The sequence below is a fragment of the Myxine glutinosa genome, chromosome 5, assembly GCF_964187855.1.
Source record: "Myxine glutinosa chromosome 5, kmMyxGlut1.1, whole genome shotgun sequence".
Lineage (NCBI taxonomy): Eukaryota > Metazoa > Chordata > Myxini > Myxiniformes > Myxinidae > Myxine > Myxine glutinosa.
In genome coordinates, this window is record NC_136265.1 from 124692477 (window position 1) to 124713257 (window position 20781).

Sequence of the window (20781 nt, forward strand, 5' to 3'; positions counted from 1 at the left end):
AGCCAGAAATGTAATCGCAGAATTTTCACCAGCAAGAAAATTGGTTGACAACGATGGCATGGCATGTATATGTGAAAGATGGTTTCCATTTCGCGACAAAAACAACATATAGCAGTAAAGTTTTATGAAATGTTGAAAACAGAGCCCCAGAACTCAGTGCTCCATGAAGCAATCTCCAACTTAGGTCACCAACCATTTTGGTGTTGGGGAGAGATAAAAAAGACTCCCACTGTGAATGGGCAGGCAAGGGTGGCGGAAGAATCTCATGCCAGAGAATGTCTAGCCGATCTGCAAGTGTAATAAAATGAAGTGAATAGACAACTTGCTGATATATATCCTTCCCTGATAGTCCACAGAAGGATACCCCAGCTACACCAGGTACCTGCTCATATTGTGTGCAGGTGGTGGCTGGGAGAGATCGTCACCTGGTGGATTGATTTTAAAAGCCATGAAAGTATCGAGGCAATCCTGTACAGTTCCGCCATCATCAGTGGCATATAGAGGAAAAATGATGCTCAGGGCGAGATGTCAAATTGCCACCCCTCGTAACTCGTATGCTGAATTAAAAACAATGCCTAATGAAATAAAAAGAAAAAGACATAAAAGGTCATAGCCCCTGTGGTTTTAGTAATTTTGCTTTGGTCAGATTACAAAACAAAATCTTCTGCATATGAATCTCTCCTGTATTTTCTTTGTGCCAAGTTTGAACCAAATCGGTCCATTCATGTCGAGAAACAATTGGGTACACATCTAAGTAACAAAATGGACACCAGTCGGCCATCTTTGATCTGATCTCGAAATCAAAAAGACGTGCATATGTGTGCCGTCATTATTTGTATGTGTGCAAAGTTTGAATAAGATCGGTAAATGTATGTCTGATTAATTGTTGAGGACGTGTTCAATATCGGGTATTTTTACAACTAAATGGCTGCCAGTCTCCCAGTCGGCCATCTTTGATCAGGTCGCAAAATAAACCGATGTGCACGTGCACACCATCATGTGCTGTGCTTGTGCCAAGTTGTAACAAAATCGGACCATGCATGTTCAAGAAATGGTTGGGGATACGTGCAACTGACAAAATGGCCGCCAGTCAGCCATCTTGGATGTGATCTCGAAAGAAAATGACATGCATATGTAAGCTATCATGTACTGTCTTTGTGCCAAGTATGAGCAAAATCGGCCCATACATCGTCGAGATATGGTTGCGGACGGACCGATGGACAAGACCAAATCCATAAGCCCTCATTTCGGAATAAGTCCAACGGGAGCTAATAACTTTATTACAAATCAAATGAAGTACAGTACATTTACAAGTAACCAGTTAGACTTTTGTTTGCTGTACACCGCTCCTTTCCTATTCTATCTCCAGGTGCTGCATGACGTCATCGCCGGGTGTCGAAGGGGCCTGGCAATGACGAGCGCTGAAAGGAAATACTCGGCTTTCATTCCAGTTGTTTGTTTGTTTGTTTGTTTGTCCGGATGATTTATTTGATTTGGCATTGCCGCTGGAGAATATATTATTTATTTATTTGGCATGGGGTGGTGTACTTTGAAAGTGTCTGTAGTTCCTTGTTTGTTTGTCCAGATGATATCTCAGCCATCCTTTGAGCTAAGAAGCTGATATTTGGAAACGACAATGACCAAGTGATTTGGCTGTCAAGGGTATTTTTGATTTATTGATGAATCAATTAATCGATTGATTATTTAATTTTCTCGATTAATTAATTAATTTTCAAAAAGTTACAGATTTGGATAAAGCAGTGGTGGTTTAGGTATGTTATTAGGAAATTAATTATATTACGATTATTATTTATGTATTTTAATTGTGCAATGAATCAGCTAGATGGTATTGTCGCATCTGTAGCTAGTTAACACCAGCCTTGGATGGATGAACCGAACGAGCATCAACTCCGAGGTGACTTCCCGATTATGGCAGTTATTGCACGCGTCAGAGGAAAAAGACATGAAGCTTTTAACTATACAAAACACACGGGTTTATTTTGAAACCCAATCGAAACGTGGCAACAAAAATGCAACAATAATGATTGATAATAAAATGAGGGGCAGACGAAAGTAACGAAAATGAAGTTGGGGTAAAATTATATGGCGATGTACCACCATTCAGACTCAACCACACACACAGGGTAAAGTAACCAAAATAAAAGCTCCCTATCCGGCACTTAGCTGTCCCCAATGGGTCCTGTTGGTGAGGTCGGCAGTGGTGGTCGCTAGCGCCTGGGAACAAGGCGAGAGGCGAGCACGAAGACGGCCCTCCTCGTTTTCTCCACCGTTTAGGAAGAGCCAGTGCGGCCTCCAGCCCACCAAAGAGCCCTACAGTCGAAGCTCCTTCACAATCGCCGCACCAATCGCTCTCCTCAGGAACACCGAAAAATCCAGGCTTCTTGTTCGGCCAGAACCAATCGCAATCTTCGCCTCACCCAACCAATCCCGAAGCTTCTTGCTGTCGCTCGCACTCTCGCTCTCCGAACCAATCACGAAGCTGCTTCTTTGAGCTTGCCTCACGCTCCGCCCAGGTCATCTGGACGTGTCTCTTGGGGAGCGTGGTCCGCTGCGCCTGTTCCCCCCGCCCACCGTACCAAAGACGATCCCTGCCGTATTTGTCCAGGGAGCATGAACCACTTGGCGGGGTCCTTCCTTGCTTGGCCGGCAGTTGTTAAATTTCTAGGGTTGGCCACAGAGGGTTTCACGTACAGGGGAAATTAACCTTAAACCCTACTCCAATTAGCACAGCACCATCCCCCTTATGATGCACATCAAAACAACCTTAAGCTATATTCCCCCTACTTACGTACATTGAAATGCTCCTACATGTCACACGGTCCATGCTATTTCTATACAATTCTATCTTTCCTACTGTATTCTCTTATCTACCCTCATAAACAAAACAGTATTCATAGAACTCCGCATGGGGAATAGGTGTTGTTAACAATTATGTCATTCGACAGGGACAACGCTTATTCTGATCAGTTTGAAATTTATTGAGCATGACCTACGCAACAATATTATATTAGTGAATATAAATCTATGATGTAATCGTTCATATTGGATCAAAGATCAGCCATATTGGATCAAAGAAAAAAAAAACCTTCAAAAACAGAAGAGATGGCTTGCACCAAGTTGACTGTGCAGGGAAAGTTTTCTATGAATACCATCTAGTTTATTTATTTATTTGGCATATGGGTGGTGTACTTTGAATGTATCTGTACTTGTCTGCCTTTGTAAATGGTCATTGGCTTACTAAGCATGTTGTTGTTGTGATTGTGGGACCTACTTTAGTGCCCTGTAGCTCACCCAACGAGGGTCTTTTTGCACAGTTCGACCCCTCTCTTTGCTTGCGCTTTCATGCGCCATGGGAAAATGGTCCTCAAAAGTGTTGATAGATTATGGATGCAACAAAACAAATTTGCCATCCCCCAAAAGTGCCGATCCGGGCGGCCGCCCCATTCGCCCCTCCAACCCCTCGCTTCACCAGTGGTCATCATCACAAGGATTCTCCAAATAAGTCAAGCAATCAAGAGGCAATGAGTTCTTTACTTCGTTGAGAATCCTAGAAAAAATTCTGATCATCCTGAGGGCTATTCTTCCTGCAAGTGCCTCAGGTGAAAGAAAGCCTCTGTTGCCGTCATTCAACAGATCTCCCACTGTGGATGGATATATATATATATATATATATATATATATATATATATATATATATATATATATATATATATATATATATATATTGTTGCGGAGATGAGGACTGTATATTTTTTGATTGTGTGCTGTACTATTATTATTATTGTTTATTCTGCGCCCCCCTACCTCCGGAGCTGTGTAAAGGTGAAAGGGCATCCCATAATTAGTCCACGAGCATACACATCAGCCAAATAATAGAATACCCCTGTTGATAGTTATCTCTTATTCTGTGTTTTAGAGTAAGGCTGTGTCTCCCATTAATTGAAGTACTCCATTGCACCAGTGAAAGAGAATAGATCCCCTTTCCTTCCCATCCCCAAAATCTCCATTTCCTTTTACATCCCCTTCCGTCATTGCCGGGCCTCGATTGCCGAATTACCTCCCCTCCAAAAACCACCATTGACCATGTGCTCGAGTCGGGAAGAAAGGCGTGTCTCCACCTCGTCATAGAGGGGAAGAGGGGCGTGCCCGCCCGTCGTCATCAAGGGCGGAGCCCGAGGGTCGCGCGACCAACCAGGGCCGAGGTGAGCACCCCGATGGGCGTGTCCAAAAGGCCGGCGGCTTAATCGCTGGAGGCGTTATAAAGGCGCGCACGCAGGAAGCAAGTGAGTCGGTTGCCAGAGAGAGTTGGTCCCCAAGAGAGAGAGTCGTGAAGAGTCAGTCAGTGGAGTCGGTGGTCAGTTGGTTGCGGTGAGGAGTCGGTGGTGGCGGTCAGTGGTTGCGTTGGTTGTGGTGAGGAGTCGGTGGTGAGGTGTGAGTGAACCAAGAAAGAGTTGAGGGTTTGGACCAGACGCGTCAGACAAGTCCTGGGAACGCAGCGGAGGCCACAGCAGCCAAAACAGCAGCGTGGGGCCTGAACGGCGGCTGCTAAACGCGCCGGTTGTGCTGCGGGACCCCCTTGGACCTCCCTCTCCCTCCAGCCATCCACCTCCTGCCTTTCCACCTCCTGCCTTTCCATCCTTCTTGTGTACGTGAGTTGTTCTGTTTGTTCTGTCCTGGGTTAATTAAGTCTGAATAAGCTAGTATTTTCCCTGTGTCACCTGCGTCTTATGTGCTTGTAAATAAACGTGACTGCTTTCTTTTTGCTTGTGTGTAAATAGTCAATAAATTCAGTAGTATTTCCAAACCTTTCTTTGCCTTCGTTTTCCTCTTTGCATTCGTCGTTTTTGTCTTTTCCCTCATTGAGCAGCTGCGGTGCGATCCGGCCAACGTTTGGGTGGAATCGGGTGAGTCGGGGATCCTGTTAGGTCGCGGTAATACACCACCGCTCGGTCAATATAACATCTGTCCGCGACCCGTAACAATATATATATATATATATATATATATATATATATATTGTTACGGACACGACTTAGATGTTGCTTGACCGAGCGGAATGGCCGCCGTGTTCGCACAAGTTACCCGATTACACTCGAACGTTGGCCGAATCGCGCTATGCTAAATCAATGAAGGAAAAGGCCACAACGGCTGGGATTAAGGCAACGACACAAGGGGTACAGTTCTCAAGACCTCCGAAGGAGGATATAATATTGGTTATGCAGAACGGTTAGATTACACGACAAGAGGTAAAGCACAGCAAGATGGACACTTAGACACAGTCTTATCTTCGCCCCGACAGACCACAGACAAACGGGACAAGACTGACTCACACAGGGATTGATGGCAAGGAAGGGCAGGCAGTCGATAGCTCAAGGTGCACCTTGGCTCAGGGGCAGAATCGACCCGGTCCGGTCTAGAGATGCGGGGAGGTATCGTCGCGCTGGAGGTGGCGTCCTTTTCTCTCCAAGCTGAGGCACATCTGACGTCACCTCCGTCTTCCTGCGCATGTCCAGCGGGGAGTGACACACCCTCGGCTCGTTAGCTCCGCCCCAGATGGAATCGGTCCACCGCTTCTTATTGGGTGCGGGGGGTTACCGGGCTCCGCCCTTGATGAGGAGCTGACAGTGAGCCCCTGCGTGGTAAGCCCGTCGGAGCACATGTTCAATGGCGGCTAACCAAGCCGGAGTGAGGACGCACACTCCCCGTGCCGCCGCCACGCCGCCGCCGCTGTTGTTGTTGTTGGTGTTGTTGTTCCATGAGGAAGAGATGCGGGGAGGTATTGGGAGGTCCTAAACTTACTAATGGTGCCATACAATCACATTCTGGTGCAACGAAGAGTCAGAATTAATGGAAACGAGTCCTTAACTGACATAGACTAAGAATAACTAGCAAGATGTCCTATAGTTGTCTACGTGAGATGCGGTGAACCTGGGCACGACATTTAATGGGGGAAAAAGGGGAAGGTCGGGGCTACAGAGTGTTGTTTACAGACAATGGGACTAGGGAATGGGGGATTGGGGATAGTTGGGGAGTATTGGGGAAATAGGGGAATATTTACAAGCGGATATGGATGGAGGCCAAATCCCATATCCGCAACATTGCACCCTTCTCTACCTTGGGGCGTACCGACCCGATAAATTTTTACCTACGTTAGTGTGGCACTCAGATGTAGTTCCCTCTACTATTAACTCAACCCTGAGTGCGACAGTTTTACAGATGTTCACAAATGAGTAAATATGTCCCCCTGCGACGTTGCACCCTTCTCCTCACAGAAACACACCCACAGGATAACCGAATCGCGGAAAGAATCCTCAAACTAAACATACAGCCGGTAGGGAGCATCATTTATACAAGACTACACTGATATTTACACTACGATCCAGGACCTGTTTTTGGAGGAACACATGCAGATGTTATGCATAGAGAGAGAGCATGCATGCCAGCATCGATACACCAACCCACGAGTGCCCTGTGGCCCTATGGCCTTTAATAATGTGCAGAGCACCCCATCCAAGCACCAAAAGCACCACCCCATCATGTACAGTCAGCACCATCCGGTGCACCAATAAAGTGTTCAACGTCACCGGTGGTGTCGCAGCCGGCCGATGTTCTGCCGCTGGTCTTGCCTTCCTGAAGTGCACTTGGCCTTCTGGCTTCTTTCAAAAATAAAGAAAGGCGCCAACCGCGTCCATTTCTGTATTATGGCCGTCAGGGGGCCAACTAAAAGTGGTTCACCTGTCTGGCATAGGTGCCACGTTGACCCATAGGTCCATCAACGGGTGGTGCTTGCCCGCAAAAGAACTGCGGTCCATGGTGGGCGGCCACAAAAATTGCGGTCCATATGGTGTATCGATCCAGGCAGCAAGCAGCGAAAGTACAGGCCCACAACTGCGGAGCCAGCACCTCTCTCTCCTCTCTCTCTGCCCCAAAGCCAGATCCTCGGAGGTGGGAGACAAAAGAAGCAGACAAGTGAGTCAGGTGGTAAGGGCGCAAAAGTGCATGCAATATAAGGTAATGCACACTGGGGGCACATGGGAACCAGGTGAGACAGGTATGTTCCTACCGTACGCCCCCCCCCCCCCCCCACCAGGTAACCTACATTGCCCCTCCCTTACCCCTTACTGTATCCACAAAACATAACACTACCCATAAACATCTACTTTACAAATCAACAAACGTCCCTACTGTCTTCCCCGTTCCTCCCATAAACCAAATTCGTCTTCTCTCCCTCCTAACCAATCAAATTTGCCATTTCCAACTCTCATCACAATTTGCCATCTCCAACTCAACAGCAAAATTTGCCATCACCAATTCATCATCAGTCCCTCCTAAGGAGGGAGAGATGGAATCACCCCAATGTCTCATCCACGTCGTGATGCGTCTCACCAATCCACACAGCAATTCTCATTTCCTGCACACAGAACAAAGGAACACAGGTGTGGAGTCATCATCATCACAGGTAAGTGGCTGCGTATGGTGCGACAGGTTCATCAATCCTAACTATTTCCTAAATGACTTTAACAACTTTACATTACCTGGGGTCTTTCCCTGCCAAACCATTGGCCCACTTACACTATGGGTTCTAAAAACCAATTCCCATTGACCAATCTGTGGTGCCTCTCAATTTGGGGTCTCACTCCCCCGATTCAACACTCGGTGCTCTCGCACAATTTCTGGGCTGTGACGTGTAGCTCTCCCAGCAGGTCTACCCACCTGCACACCTCCACCACTGCAGTTGCCTCCGAGCTTACCTGCTCCTTACCCTAACCTATCTACCTGGGGAAGGCCCTCTGGCGCTCTCCCCACTCGGTGCCCTCTCTGGCACTGGGCTACCCGGGTCCGTCCTCCGGATCCTCGGGCCCCATCCACAACTCTACCGGCTCCCAGCGCCCACCTGCGGCCTCACCTGGCCGACATCCTCACAGTGGTGGAGTGCCCAAACCAACTACACACACTAACAGGCTACACGCCCAGCCATTTCCACAACACTAATGCACCCATCCACAATACCATTCTGCAACCGCACCACAAATGCCAATATCCAACCACAATTTACCTATACCCTCTACCTAACACTTACACTACCCGCCCCGGGTACTCGTGAAAGGGGTCCACTCTTCCCCCATCCACACCTTCGCACCATGCACACCACTCCGTACCACTTACTCCAACTCTCTCCACACCACTCATTCCAATACTCCATGTATTCCACACACCTGTACGTGCACACCTGTGCTCTCACACCTGGTGCCACCTGCACCCTTCTCTCCCCAAGCGCATTCGCGCTGATCCACAACACTCACTACTCCACACACCTGTCCAGTTCTCACACAGCATCATCTCATCTAACTACTCCCCTCTGAAACTTGCGCTTCCCAGTCGTCCCTTTAAACTATTGCGCTCCCTCGTCTTTATCATCCACTCTAATCTACCTGCGTCCCCACTACAGGTATCAGTCACTAACTAATCTTAACGTCACCTAATGTCAATCTTCTAGGGCCCTACACACCATATCCTAACCCACCCGGGCTAGTTTCCACTGCCATACACCCCATAAACTATAGCGCATTTGCCCCACATGGGAAGGGTGGCAGGGATGCCACCCTTACCCACCGGGCCCATCGCTCATCAATCCCCCAGTCCTCTGGCACTAATAAGCCCCCCTTATTCAGAGGTACTGGGTCCCGCCTCGGCATCTAAAGCCGAGGCAATCCACGGGGGCGCCTGCTCGCTGGTGTAAGGCCTTATCCGGTCGGCGTGGACGATCCGAGGGAGGGCTCTTGGCCCCATTTTGATTTTTACTACCACGTCACAGACTTGCGACAGGACAACCCCCGGGCCTTGCCAGGGAGAGGTGAGTTTCGGGCACCTACCCTTCCTCCTCCGGGGATTGAAGAACCAAATCTTCATCCCCGGAGTGTACTGACTCCCCTGGCTCTGGTGGTCGTACCTGCGCTTCATCTTTTCCCCCGCCAGATGGAGTTGGCGGCGGGCGAAGGCATGGACTAGCTCCATGCCTTCCTCTAGGTGACGTGCGTACCCCTCCCTCGGCGGGTTAACCACTGTGTCTGGCACGGGACCGCATAGCAAGTCGGCGGGAGCCCGTAACTCCCGCCCATACATAAGCAACGCTGGACTGCATGCGGTGGCCCCGTGCTGGCTGGTTCGGTAGGCCATGAGCAAATAAGGGAGATGTTCGTCCCAGTCATCCTGACGGGTGGCGGTGAACAGTGCCAGTTGTTGGATTAAAGTTCGGTTGAATCTTTCCACCATCCCGTCAGATTGAGGTCTTAAAGGCGTTGTTCTGGTTTTCCGAATTGACAGGAGACTGCACACATCTTTTAGCAATTTGCTCTCAAAATTTCGTCCCTGGTCGGTGTGCAACTCCTGTGGAATCCCATGCCGGCACACAAATCCTTCCACGAAGGCCTGCGCTACCACCCCTGCTTCTTGGTTGGGGAGGGCGTAGGCCTCCGGCCACTTGGTGAAGTAGTCCATCACAACGAGGATGTACTTATTACCTAGGCGGGTGCGGGGTAGTGGGCCTAGGATATCCATGGCCACCCGCTCTAGGGGGGCCCCCACCTGGTGTAATTGAAGGGGGGCCCTCATCCTCCGTGCTGGTCCCTTTTTGGCAGTACAGGCGTCGCATCTCCGACACCAGTCCTGTATGTCGCGCCCCATATTCACCCAATAAAACCTCCGGCGTACCTGCGATGTCGTCTTTGTCCTGCCCAAATGGCCGCCGGGGCGGGTACCATGCACCTGTTGCAATATATCGGTCTTAAATTTATTTGGGACTACCACCAGCCAGGAAGTTTTATCAGAGGGAACCTCCACCCACTTGCGATACAAGATGTTATCCTTCAATTCCAGGGTTTTCCACTGAGCCCAATACGCCTTGGTCTGTGCCCCGAGGGGGGTGACCTCTTCCCCATTAGGTCTTTGCCCCAATTTGACCCAATTGAACACTGGCCCCAGGACAGGATCCTCCTGCTGGGCCGTGCTCCATGCCAAAGTTCCGAATTCCTCATCTGCGGTTAGTGGCAAAATTGGCCCTCTCACCCGGGTTGCCCGGACAACGAGGGTCGGGTCCGAATCGCCCAATTGTTCCCTCTCCTCGTGTCTTGCACAAAATTTGCAGTTTTCCCCCAGACAAGGACGCCGAGAGAGTGCGTCCGCATTACCATGGGCCTTCCCGGCCCTATGGGCCACATCAAAATCGTACTGCTGCAACTTTTCCAACCACCTTGCAATTTGGCCCTCTGGTTCCTTGAACCGAAGGAGCCATTGCAAGGAGGAATGGTCAGTTCTAACCAAAAATTTCCGCCCGTACAAGTACGGGTGGAAATGGTTCATGGCAGCCAGCATAGCCAATAACTCTTTGCGAGTGACGCAATAATTTCGCTCGGGCCTACTTAAGGCCCGACTATAATAACCAATCACTCTCTCCACGCCCTCCTGTGTCTGAGACAAAACTGCGCCCAATCCTTCCTGGCTCGCATCCGTGTCCAGGGTAAATGCCCCGTTGCTAGTGGGGTAAGCTAGAAGGGGTGCGGATGTTAGACACCCCTTCAATTTTTGGAAGGCCTCATGGCACTCCCGTGTCCAATTAAATCGCGTCCCCTTCTCCGTAAGCCGGTGGAGGGGACGGGCCAACTCCGCAAATTTCGCCACAAAGCGCCGGTAGTAGGAGCAGAGTCCCAAAAATCCCTGCACCTCTTTGATGGTACGTGGTGCGGGCCACTCCTCTACCGCTTTAATTTTGTCTGGGTCCGTTTTTACCCCCTCGCAACCGATGACGTGGCCCAAATAGGCCACCTCCTTGGCAAACAAGGTGCACTTACTCGGGTTCAGCTTCAACCCTGCCTGTCTGAGGCACCCGAACACCTGGTCCAAATTAGCTACTGCCTGGGGGAACGTTTTGGCATGTACTAGGACGTCATCCAGGTACACCAGGCATGATTGCCATGGCATGCCGCCTAGTACATGCTCCATCAATCTTTCAAAGGTGGCGGGGGCGTTACACAAACCAAACGGCATCACAGTAAACTGATACAGTCCCTTACCTGTGGAAAATGCCGTTTTCTCCTTCCCTGCCCTATCCATCTCCACCTGCCAATACCCACTCTTGAGGTCCAAAGTTGAGAACCAATTTGAGCCCGCAACGGCATCGAGGGTGTCATCAATCCTTGGCAGGGGATACAAGTCCTTGAGTGTCACGTTGTTTAGCTGGCGATAGTCCACGCAGAACCGCGTGGTCCCATCCTTCTTTTTGACCAGCACAACAGGTGACATCCAAGGACTTCCCGAGGGCTCGATCACGCCTGCGTCGAGCATTTTTTCAACCTGCTCGTCAGCTTCCGCCCTCTTGCTCCAAGGGAGCCGTCGGGCGGCCTGACGAATAGGCCGGGCCTCACCGGTGTGGATCTGATGTTTCACCAGGCCCGTACGTCCAATATCCTCGGTGGACAGGGAGAAGAGGTCCAAATGGGACCCAACCAGTTTGTGTAAGGCCTCCCTCTGGGTACCTCCCAACTCTACGCTACTACGATTTACCATCTCGCAAATGGGATCGGGCCAATTCCTACTTCTTATTGAAGGCTCCCCCCGGGGCCGGCTCGGCTGGACGTTCTCGCCCCTCACTGTCGCGACTTCCTCAACTGGGGTGCAGCCAGCTACCCTCGTGCCCCTTACTATAGTGCGTGGTTCTGTACTTATATTTATTACTCGGACGGCCACTACCGGTCCGTCCGTTTTTACAAGGGTGCGGCCCACGATTAAACCCGGTATGGACTGCGCTGCCACCGGTTCGACCAGGCCGCAGGACTCCTGCCATGTTGGGCGAGCTGCCCACCGGGCCGGCACTATCGCCTCGGCCCTTGGGGGGATGGTCACGGCCTCGGACGCCTCCAGCTCCGCTCCCCTAACGGCAGCTCTTCTACTCCCACCTGCAGGATCCCCCGGCACAAGTCGATTTTACAACCGCTGGCAGTCAACAAATCCAACCCTATTAAACATGGGTCGCACACCTCCGCCACCCAAACATCTATCTCCCTCCTTACCGACCCTAACTTGAGGGTCACAGAACCACGCCCTATGATCGGGGCCGTTACCCCGGTAGCAAGTTGCAAACTATAATTTTGCAGGCGCTGGATCTTATCCCAGCCACCTGCGCTCGAATCAAGGACCACAGGGCTGATGATCGTGGCGCTAGCTCCTGTGTCCACTACGGCGTCTACCCCCACGCCGGCAATTTTGCATCTGATTGTCAGGCTACCGGTTCCAATTTGGCCACAATAAATGACCTGTCGCGTCAATGAGGGCTCTCCTCCATCCTCTTCTGCCGAACACCGCCCTACGTGCCCGACACCTTCTAGTTTCCCAGGGTCTGGCGGGGGGGGGGTGTCTGTGGTCGGCTAACCCGCTCCCCCCTGGGCGGAGTTGAGGACCTCAACCGCCGGGGATCATCCCGGCGCGTGGCTCGACAGTGCCGCGCCAGGTGACCCAGACGGTTGCAAGTATAGCACCTCACCTGATAAGGTGCTTGTCTCCGGAATTCCAAATTCCCCCCCCTGAAGGTCCGAATTGGATTACCCGCTCGTGGTCCACCGCGGGCCACCTCGGGGGCCGCCTGCCATGGTCCAGGTCCCGCCAGGCGCTGGTCCACCAGCCTCCGGACCATGCCCGCCAGGTCAGGACTCACGTCGGGGGCGGGCCCCCTAAGGGGTCCGCCCTCCATCGGAGGTCCCACCTGGCGGACCGCCATTGCGTGACGCTCGCTCCCCCGGGCCAGGGGCCTTGCTGCTTCCCAACGGGCCGCAGCGTCAGCCGCCTGGCTCAGAGTCTGCGGGCGCCACATGGCGAGCTGTTGCCGGAGCTCAATATCCGGGAGGGCCTGGATAAAATGGTCCAGCGCCAGGCTTTCCCGGGAATCCGCTGCCATGCTAGCATGTGCGATCCCCACTGCGTGGCGAATGTCGTGGGCAAGTTCCCCGATGGCTTCCTGGGGCTTGCGTTTTCGCAGCGCGAGCTGAGCTTTAACAAGCTCGCTCTGCTGTTCAATGCCGAATCGATTAATTAGGGCGTCGCGGAGGGCTGGCAGGGTGAGAGCACCCGCTGGTAATGCCGTCAGCACCTCCGCCGCCGCACCGCGCAATGCGGCCACTAGGTGTACTCCACCTTCGTCCTCACCCCAACCGTTGCCCTTACACACACAGTCAAACTGCGCCAGGTACGCGCGTAGATCACTCTTGCCGTCATACGGCGCGAGTGGGACCTTGTGGGACCACCTCGTATGTGAGTCGTTGCCCGCCTGCCGGACCCCGTGCGTCGCCCCTTGCGGGGTCAGCGCGGGGCCGAACCGGCCGGGCCCCCACAGTACATTACCCCCAAGGGGCTCTCGTGCCTCCCCTGTCCCTCTAACAACTACCCCTGTTGGTGTCGATGCATGGGTCACACTTCCGCAACCCGCTACCCATTCCATACCACCACAACCTTGCTCACCCACACCTCGCACCTCTCGTTCCATACCCTCCGGACCAGCCATACACCTCACTCTTGGCCTCTCACGAACATCCGGGTCTATCTCGACCCCCAAGCTTATTAAGTCACCTGGCGCATCATACGCACGACCATATTGGTCACCACTTACACCGGGTCCTCTTTCTCTTCGCTTCTCCTCCATCACCTGTGAATCCCTCATCCGGTTAATGAGCACATCATCACGATCCGAACACAGACTTTGGACCAATTCTTTTACTTCCTCCTTTATCTCTTTCTTATCCTCTCTCCGTCGCTTCTTAATTTCGCTCACCCCTTCTTCCACTTCTTCTAATTTCTGCTTCACCTCCTTCATCTCCTCGTGCGCCCCCTTAAGTTCTTCCTCTAACTCCACTTTATTTTTTTCTATGTGCTCCCGCACCTCCCGCTCTTTAACCTCCATCACCTCTACCACCTTGTCCATTTTCCTCGTCAGGTCCTCATGTACCGTCTGACACTCTTTTTTAATTACCCCTACGTCCTTTTTCATCTCCTTCTGTGTCGATTTTAAACCCTCTATTACCGCTGTGTTCTTCTTTACCTGGTCCCCCAACTCCTTTTGTCCCACTGTCAGTTGTTCTACTCCCAGCGTCAACTCCTCTATACCACCTTGCAATTTTACCATCCCCTTTCTCACCTCCTTCTCCATGCGCTCCTTACAGTGCCTCACCTCCTCGCGCACTCCTCCGACCTCCTCACTCACACCTCTTCTGATCTCCTCTCCCATCACTTGCATCTCCTGCCCAGATGCCACCCTCATCTGCTCCATTTCCTCCCTGTGAGCATCCAGTTTAGTTTCTACCCCCATTCTGACCCCCTCTATCTGCTGCCCCATTTGTTTAACTTCCCTTTCCGCTTGGTCCCTCATGTCCCTCAATTTGCCTTCCATACTGTTTTCTAACCCCTCTAACCCCTTTTTCATCCCTTCCATTTGATTCTCCTGAACGGCCATTCTGTTTTCTACCCCCATTAACCCCTCCTGTATTTCCCCTAATCTATTGTCTAATCCCTCTATTCTACTCCCTAACCCTCCGATCTGGGCCCCCATCCTTTGTTCTAACCGTTGGCTATTGGCCCCCATGTCCTCCCTCAATTTCTCGCTATTGGACCCCATGTCCTCCCTCAATTTCTCGCTATTGGACCCCATGTCCTCCCTCAATTTCTCGCTATTGGACCCCATTACCCCCATTTGGCCCTCCAATCGCTCACCCTGAGCATCCATCCGGTTCCCCATTACCCCCAATTGCTCACTCTGCAGTTTGAGGGACGCCTGCATTTGCACCATAAATTGCTCCATGAGGGCCTGCATTTGGGCCATCCCTCCCACTTGTGCAGCGGGTACGGCCGCCGTAGCTATGTGCGAGGCGCCACTTTGCGCGCCCGCAACCTCGTGCGCGAGGCCGCCATTTTGCGACCCTGCCACCCTCACTGCTTCGCTCTCCTCATGTCCCTCCATTTGGTCCTGGATCGACCCTGCCTCACTCTCCTCTACCGGAACCCAGCCGTCTTGATCTGCCATAGCGCGACTTTCAAAATTCGGGTTTTTATTTTTGTAAAACACAATCAAATTTCGCCGTTATAATTTCGAGCGTGTGAAACGCGCTCCGGGTCCAATCCCACTTCCCGACACCAATTGTTACGGACACGACTTAGATGTTGCTTGACCGAGCGGAATGGCCGCCGTGTTCGCACAAGTTACCCGATTACACTCGAACGTTGGCCGAATCGCGCTATGCTAAATCAATGAAGGAAAAGGACACAACGGCTGGGATTAAGGCAACGACACAAGGGGTACAGTTCTCAAGACCTCCGGAGGAGGCTATAATATTGGTTATGCAGAACGGTTAGATTACACGACAAGAGGTAAAGCACAGCAAGATGGACACTTAGACACAGTCTTATCTTAGCCCCGACAGACCACAGACAAACGGGACAAGACTGACTCACACAGGGATTGATGGCAAGGAAGGGCAGGCAGTCGATAGCTCAAGGTGCACCTTGGCTCAGGGGCAGAATCGACCCGGTCCGGTCTAGAGATGCGGGGAGGTATCGTCGCGCTGGAGGTGGCGTCCTTTTCTCTCCAAGCTGAGGCGCATCTGACGTCACCTCCGTCTTCCTGCGCATGTCCAGCGGGGAGTGACACACCCTCGGCTCGTTAGCTCCGCCCCAGATGGAATCGGTCCGCCGCTTCTTATTGGGTGCGGGGGGTTACCGGGCTCCGCCCTTGACGAGGAGCTGACAGTGAGCCCCTGCGTGGTAACCCCGTCGGAGCACATGTTCAATGGCGGCTAACCAAGCCGGAGTGAGGACGCACACTCCCCGCGCCGCCGCCGCGCCGCCGCCGCTGTTGTTGTTGTTGGTGTTGTTCCATGAGGAAGAGATGCGGGGAGGTATTGGGAGGTCCTAAACTTACTAATGGTGCCATACAATCACATTCTGGTGCAACGAAGAGTCAGAATTAATGGAAACGAGTCCTTAACTGACATAGACTAAGAATAACTAGCAAGATGTCCTATAGTTGTCTACGTGAGATGCGGTGAACCTGGGCACGACATTTAATGGGGGAAAAAGGGGAAGGTCGGGGCTACAGAGTGTTGTTTACAGACAATGGGACTAGGGAATGGGGGATTGGGGATAGTTGGGGAGTATTGGGGAAATAGGGGAATATTTACAAGCGGATATGGATGGAGGCCAAATCCCATATCTGCAACAATATATAATACATATATATATATATATATATATATATATATATATATATATATATATATATATATATATATATATGTGTGTGTGTGTGTGTGTGTGTGTGTGTGTGTGTGTGTGTGTGTGTATGTGTGTGTGGTGGTCCAGAAACCCTGGGCACGTTTTAAAGAACGAGACCTGCTACAAACTAAGTTTATTATTGTTTTTTGGTGCTAAAAAAAACATGATTACTCGTAAATGGATGTGACCGCTTCAACACGCACAGGCATCACGTCATACGCAACAGGGTGAGGTACATCACGTGATATGGATAGGGGTGAGCTTTGCTCAATGTGCTGCACGCGTTTGTCTTTGCATTAGTTCAGTTTATTGTGACTTAGATGCCCTAATATGATGGAGGATAACGTGAGACAGAAAATTTGCGCTGTTCACTTGTATTCTGTATCTGGAAATTCGGCTGAAGTTCACAGACAACTGTTCAAAGAATGATGTGCTGACGTAATTGACAGAAGAACCATCGGCAGAAAAAGCAAGCAGTTTGATGAAGCCGGCAGCATTCTTCCAAAACAGTCACCAGGTAGGCCTCGTACTGTTCGAACTGAGGAAAGCAGAGCGGTCATTCAACAACAACTCGACAGTAACACACCATTTTCAACTCATCGTTTATCAAACGTCACCAACATAAGCCAATCATCGATTCGAAGAATACTAAAAGACCTTAATGCGAAACCATACATACCCAGATTAATTCACCAACTATCTGAGGATGATTTGACAGGTACGTTGAGCCATGTGAGACATTGCTTGGGTTAATGGATATGGACAATGATTTGCAGAACAGGATCTTGTGGTCAGATGAAGCCAAGTTTACCCTATCTGGTTCTGTGAATCGTCATAACAGCATGATATGGGCAGTAGACAACCCACGATTTACTGTTGGGCACAACGTCCATTATCAAGCTAGTGTGTCCGTCTGGGCAGGCATTTCATCTGGAGGAATTGTTGGACCAATATGTTTCAAAGAAAGTGTGAATGCTGCAAATTACCTTCTAATGTTGGAGTAGCATGTATTTCCACTCAATGATGGCCAAATGTGATTCATGCATGATGGTGCGCCTGCTCATTATGCTGCTATTGTACGACAGGCCCTTGATTTGAACTTTACAGACAAATGGATTGGCCGTTGTGGTCCGGTTGAATGGCCGACGCGGTCTTGTGATTTAACAACACTCTATGATTTCTTCCTTTGGGGTTTCCTCAAACACAAAGTGCATGCGAGGAATCCTACGACTAGAGACTTGAAACAATTCATCCGTAATGAGACTGCTGCCTTAAGGGTGTAATACTGGTGAAAAATTGAGAAAACTACATAGGTACCTTTGAGAGGCCTTTACACAAAAACAAAGTCAAGTTAATATCTAATTTTCAGTTTTTCTTGAAAGATATAATCTTGGCTTTAACTCAGACCAGTTTCAACGCTTCTTTGTCATATTACATGCATATAATTTGCATACATTAGACCGTCAATAAAAAACAAGGAAAAACAAAGAACACATTTCTACTTCTATCTTCTATGTCACCTATCATTCTTTTCACACAAAACTTGGTACATGTATTATACATGTGTTACTCTACTACCTGATGAGAGGATTTTGTGAAATTATGTCAAATGTTCACTAATTAGCTAATTATGCCAATTACCAGATAAAACTTGGTTGTCCTTCAATAAATCCACAATGGCTACTCCTATAAACAAAAGCCTTCATCATTTTAAAGGAAGTGATATTCTGAATATCCTGTCCAAATTTCAGCCCAAAAGAATGATGCAAATTTAAAGTTATAACAAATTTCATGCAAAAATTATATTTCTTGTAAATTGCGTGTAAAGATAACAATAATTAGGGGTACTTCTATGACCTCTAATAGCATGGTTCTTGTTTATAAGACTATAAGGAAACTGTTCAGCTAAAAAAAAAATCAAAAAAAATCACCTGTTCACCAGTACTACACCCTTAATGACGAAAACATGCAGAACTGTGTGTCAGTGTTTCGTCATAGCTACAGCTGTGCATAGGCAATGAAGGAAAGCAGTTTGAACATTTTAACTGATCTGTTTCAAGTATATTAGACTGATGAGTGATGAGACTGTTTAACGAGTAATCATGTTTTGTTTTGCACCAAAGAACAATAATAAACTTAGTTGTTTGTTGCAGGTATCATTCTTCAAAATGTGCCCAGGGTTTCTGGACCACGCTGTATGTGTGTGTGTGTGTGTGTGTGTGTGTGTGTGTGTGTGTGTGTGTGTGTGTGTGTGTGTGTGTGTGTGTGTATGTATATATATATATATATATATGTGTGTGTCACGCTACCAGATTCTTGTACCAGATGCTCAAATTATGGATTTAGAGTTATACCTGCAGCATTAAAGTACCAACCCTGTACCTCCATAAAATAGCAGGGTTGGTCAAATTGGGCAATTACAAATGCATGAAAACAAAAATTTAAATATACATGTGTTCCCCAAAATGTCAGGTTTTTCAACTTTTCATGCCAGGAAATGTAGAAAATTTCACAAAAAATACCAACCAGTAATTTACAATCAGAATCAATTTCTAGGGTTCTAAAGGTTTTTTCAAGCATGATGTTGGACAAGTAAAGTAAATAAAAGTACCATAAGAGTTATTGGCCGAGTGCCAATTTTTTTTGGCACCTTGCCAATATTCTGTATTTTTCACTTTTTCCTCGCAAATAAGTTGTGACCAGCACTGATTTTAATTGGAATTTATGGGAAACAAACACGCTCATGTTTCTTCTACTACTGCTGTATTTATTATGTGCAGCATAATCTGCATTGAATCTTCAAGCATAATCTGCATTGAATCTTCAAGCATAATCTGCATTGCAACTGTGCACAAATACTGGAAATCCTCACCCCCCCCCCCCCCCCCCCCATCTGTACGCTAGCCCAAGCTGTCATGCCAAAATATCAAGGCAAAATGACGAGTAGGCCTACATGTATAGAATTTTCACACACATGTTTGGTGAAGCACCATTTACAAGAAGTATGTACACAAGGCTTGACTTATCCATGGACAATAAATGCATGTGGCATCATACTACTTACACTTGAAAACCCCACGGGATATTAAGTTGGCCGCCAGAAGTGTGATTCAAAGGTCAAGTCATTGTCTTGTGAGCCTAATTCACAAAGTACATACAAGTACAGCATTGTTCAGTAAACGATATTCTTTGTCTAGTATACGAATAAAATATCATGCACACTGGATGCACAGCACTGAGCAGCATGCACAAGTCTTATCAATTGCACAAACTATAATGACTGTCTCAATCATTTTCAGTCATGAGTCAACAAAATTAATCAGATTGTCATATAAGTAGTGGACAGGTCACAACACCCCTGTTGCTTCTGCGATGGCCAGCCGGCTTACAGTGAGAGCAGGTTGGCCTGGCACGCTTGCCACCAGCAGCAACAGAGTCACCAGATGGCCCTGGTTGTTGTGCAGCAGCAGCAGGCTTTGGCTCCGTTGGCAGGGGACAGACGAGGGCAGCGGTCTCCCGAGGGCAGTATGGCCGCACTTTTTCATAGAGGTACCACTGCCGATCAAGCGGGATCCCTTTGTTGATGGTCGACTCGGGCAGCTCACCCTCCAGGAACCTGGTGTCCGGCTGGCGCAGCATCTGGAAAGATACCTCATCTTGATCAGCCAGCTCCCGAAGATACACGACCCCAGGCTCCTGGGCGCTGAACCGGAAGTGGTGGTACCAGGTGATGTTGGGGATCGTGCAGAAGACTGGGGCAAAGAACTTGCCTGTTGCCGCGGAATCGCAGAAAATGACCGTCGAGTCCGAAGCAAAATTCAGGCTTCAACGGTCATAACAGGTAATGCCACTGTCATAGAACGAAAGATCGTATATTTTTCCGTCGGTGGGTGAAATATAAGACGAAACTGTGTCCAATAAAGGTATATTTCCGGCGGTTTATTGCTGATAAACGATCAATCCGGAAGAGAAAACGGTGAAACACGCGGTGCCGCCTTTCAACGGCGTTTATACGCAGTAGACGTTTAGCGCATCTGGTACAAGAATCTGGTAGCGTGACATGTATATATATATATATATATATATATTTTTTTTTTTTTTGTATACAAGATCGAGGCTCGTGAAAGAGCGAAAATTAATTTACCTTTAGACGTGAGTTTTTACCTCCACCACCTAAGGTGATGTTACGGATTTGTCACTTCTGCCTTTGTTGTTATTATGTACTTGTAGGATTTTTAGTTTCAGGTAATATTGTTTTAAAATTTCTGTGAAATGGATATGACTTTAGTAAAAGGGAAAAATAAATGTTTGTGAAGGAAAAAGGAAAACACGGCAAAAAACAGGAAGAGGGAGAGGAGGAGATCTGCAAGGAGAGGAGGAGTCAGCTGTGAGTTGCATCGAGGCTGGGAGTGGCCTTTTTTATATTGGCCGCAAATGAGTTGAGGCCTCCCG

General features: G+C 49.2%; 1 long non-coding RNA gene across 1 annotated transcript in view; it reads left to right on the forward strand.

Annotated features, from left to right (window-relative positions):
- Positions 1-3873: 3873 nt before the first annotated feature.
- The window catches only part of LOC144892057 (uncharacterized), a 46163-nt gene continuing 29255 nt past the window's right edge, over positions 3874-20781 (forward strand). The window contains exon 1 of the long non-coding RNA XR_013623370.1: positions 3874-4428. This is a non-coding gene — a long non-coding RNA (uncharacterized LOC144892057). The remainder of the gene's footprint in view (positions 4429-20781) is intronic.